Genomic DNA, 3906 nt, shown 5'->3' with positions numbered 1-3906 from the left:
ATATGCGTGTCAATGTAATAATAAAGATTATGAATTAAATTATGAAAATTTGAGAGTTCTTCTCTGATTAGGAGTTTGATTACACTCGAAGTAATCGTTGGGAGGTATGGTGTCCCTCGAATGATGTCATAAGTATTGGTGTCCCTCTAATGAGACCATAACAGTCGGTTCTTTTCCATAATCATCTTCATGTTTGTAGGAAAAATCAAGAAAAGTTATGCAAGTACCTAACGTATTGAGTCACCTTGTCTAATTCCTTTTGTGGGAGAAAAGAATTCCGTTGGAGCTCCATTAACCATAGTTGATATCTTTGCAGTGTTGATGCAAGTATTAACCAGATGATACCATTGTTGTGAGAAACCCAAATGAAACATAATTTGATGAATGAAATCTCATTCCATCCTATCGAAAGCTTTAGCCATATCCAATTTCACACCTACTACCCATGTATAAGCTTTAGTGTGTTTCATGTAATGCAGCATCTTATGAGCTATTATAATATTGTCTTGTATATTTCTTCTTGGATCATATGTTGACTGACATGGCGAGATTATCTTATGTAATAAAGGTTTTAATCTTGAAGCCATAATCTTGGTGATGAGTTTATAAATTATATTTCATAAACTTATCGGCCTGAGATCACCAGGTTTAGAAATTACCTCCTTTTTAGGGATTAGAATTTGAAATGTTTAATTTATCTGTGGTGGACAATGACCTGAACCGAAGAAATCTTGAACTAACTGAATAACTTTCTTGCTCACTATATCCCATGTCTGCTGAAAGAATCCTGCCTGATATCCGTCTGGTCGCGGAGAAGCCCATGAATTGATGCTGAAGATTGCTTTCCCGATTTCCTCTGAAGAAGGTATCTGAATAAGCTCTTGATTTTCCTTGTCAGTAATACAAGGATTAATTATCTCCATAATATTTGGATCTATACAATGATTCAAAGAAGTATATATATTTTTGAAATGCTCTGACAGAAGTACTCGAATTTCTTCACTATTGCTCAAATATCATTCTCATTTAAGATTATATCAATATTATTCCTTTTTCTTCAGAAATTGACTTTAGAATGGAAGTATTTACTATTTCTATCTTCTTTCTTTATAATGTCTTCTCTTGCCTGCTGATACAGAATAGCAGTTCTTTTATCATACCAAGAATTTAAAGTAGCTTCAATGGTTTTGATTAGCTCTGAATATTGAGGATACTAGTCTTTAGCTTTTCGTAACTTTTTTTTGTGTATTTAAGATTTGGGATTTCACATGACCAAACAACTTATGATTCCAATTTGATAACACATCTGCAGTGACTTTAAGCTTCTCAACCACATTGCAGTTAGAATACTTCTCTGAATTCCAGCTTTTTTCAATAACTTCCTCACAAGAAGGATCTGTTAACCAAATATGATAAAATCTTCTTGGTCTTGAGATTGCTTTTGTCTCAGGCTGGGTGTGCAAGAGAATTGGAGCATGATATGATCCATGAGGAAATAAGTTGTTGATGACTGAGTCTGGAAACTTTGAGAACCATGCATTGTTTGTCAGTTCTCTATCGATCCTTGTTTGAACATTTTGCTGCAGCATCCTTTTATTTGACCAGGTGAATGGAGAACCAGTGAAGGGAATATCACTTAAAGCATGAAGATCAATAATATCCTGAACAATCTTGAATGATGGTGAGAGATGAGTATTAAAATATTTTTTCTGCGAAGTATGAAGAGTAATATTTAAATCCCCTAAATCCACCCATGGCATATTAATTTGTTTACCAAGATTGTTTAAGTACTTCCATTGTTCCTCCCTCTCATTATGATGTGTTGATCCATACATACATGACAAGAACCATGAAGAATCATGTAAATCATAGTTAACTATTAAATGCATCATATTACTAGTAGTATGCATGATTTTGATTCCTAAACCATTTTTCCACAATAATTCTAGACCTCCAGCTCTACTTATGGTATCCTGACACTTAATGTTTGGATAACCCATATGACCAATAAATTTCCTAACTTTATCACCTTTATTTTTGGTTTCTGACAAGAAAACGACGTCTAGATTACAACTACTACTGCAATCACTAAGATGTTGTCTTGTTATTTTATTCCCTATGCCTTGAACATTCCATGCCAATATATTCATGTTGTTATAAAAAAAGAAAATTCTTTAAATAAAGAAAGTATTGATGCAGAAAACTGAATAAAAACCGGGAGAAGTGAACGAAAGGATTGTTTGAAACTAAAATTGAATTATTATAAAACTGAAAAGAAGTTTGAGTTTCTAAATTCAATACCTGGTCATTCTTCCATCCTTGGTTCCTTAAATGCCGAGGAATAAGATTGTACCAATCTCCATCGGATTGCATCATGTTATGGATGTTATTTTGCTTAAACTGGTGTGGATGATAACAACTTTCTTGCACATATTGATCTTGTTGTTGCTGCACTGTCTCTTGATTCATATTCTGCTCAACAAAGATAGAGTTAGAAGAACTTCCAAACTCTCTAGTTCTTTTGTTTCCTCTTGCAGTTGATAACTCAGGAGCATTTGAAGAACCTTGAAAATATAAAGTATAAACATGATGGCCATCTTCAGGAATTACAAAAGCTCTTTTAGAGTTGTCATTTCTTCTATTATTGTTCTTAGGAGAAATGTGAATCACTTCACCCACTGCAAATTGAGGATTGTTCTCTCTGGGATCAATCACTTCTCCAAAATCTTCTCCAAATTTGAAAATATATCCAGCAATGGTTTGAAAATGACCTGCTTTCTCTTCATACTAAGCTTCAACATGATTAGCGATTCAACAAGCTGGCCATAATTACCTTGGTTGCTTCTGAAAATATATAGGAATCCATTTTGTAAACTTAGCAGCATTCTCTGCTGAAATTCCTCTCAGTATTGGGTTATTAATATTAAACTCAATCAAAGCACTTACATAGTTGGTATCAAAAGGATTTCCATCTTCTGGATCCAATTTGATGACTCTCCCAACAATCCTGGCAATTTGATTTGCAACTTCTGCATTCAGAAATTCTGGTGGTAGCTTTTTGATATCTGTCCAGTACTGTTGAATATTGATATCGATGTTTCTCGAATCTATTGTGGGATTCCACTCCTTGAAAACAATGAGATAACCAACTATATTCGATGGAGATCCAATTAATACTTCATTATATTCCTATAGATGGGGAAAAACGATTTGCTGGTTTTTAAATAATTGAGGAGACGACCGTGCGGAGGAAGCTCCTTGAACCGAGAAAACTGTCTAACCTCACACAGATGCACTGCAAGAAGGGAGTTCTTTAAGTTCGATAGATCAATCTGTATGACTCCGGTCTAAACTAAGACAATGTCCGTTCCAGAGTCAATTCGGTCACAAGAGAGGATGGGTCTGTAGGAGGGAAGCTGAGAAATGTGTGAGATAAATGGTGATCAAAGATTGTAAGTGTGTTGTGGCATCTGCGTGGAGAAATAAGATAAGTTCTGATTGATTGAAATTGGCTCTGTTGAGAGTAATTGCTCAGATATTGAGTTCTTAATCCCTTGTTGTCTATTCGAACATAGATTCTCTGTTGTTTCAATCATGATTCAGAGACTTATTTATATTACAAGAATTATAGATACCTTGATCCCATGAAGTGTGACAGTTGCTGTAGCCAAAGAGTGGGGATGTGGAAATCGTGTTAAAACCAGTTGCTCATCATGAGGAGAGTCGGTTGATTTTATACCCACTACTTTGCTAACTCCTCTAACTGCTTGCACGACTTGCTCATATTCTCATCGTGTATGAACACGTGTTGTAGACCGCCAGACCAAAACCCTAGTTGATATCACCCATATGACACGATTGATGTCTCGTGATTTTAGTTAGTCAGTTGCTGACTTGATGAGACGA

This window comes from Papaver somniferum, chromosome 2, assembly GCF_003573695.1.
Source record: "Papaver somniferum cultivar HN1 chromosome 2, ASM357369v1, whole genome shotgun sequence".
Taxonomy (NCBI): domain Eukaryota; kingdom Viridiplantae; phylum Streptophyta; class Magnoliopsida; order Ranunculales; family Papaveraceae; genus Papaver; species Papaver somniferum.
This window is presented reverse-complemented; position numbering follows the sequence as displayed.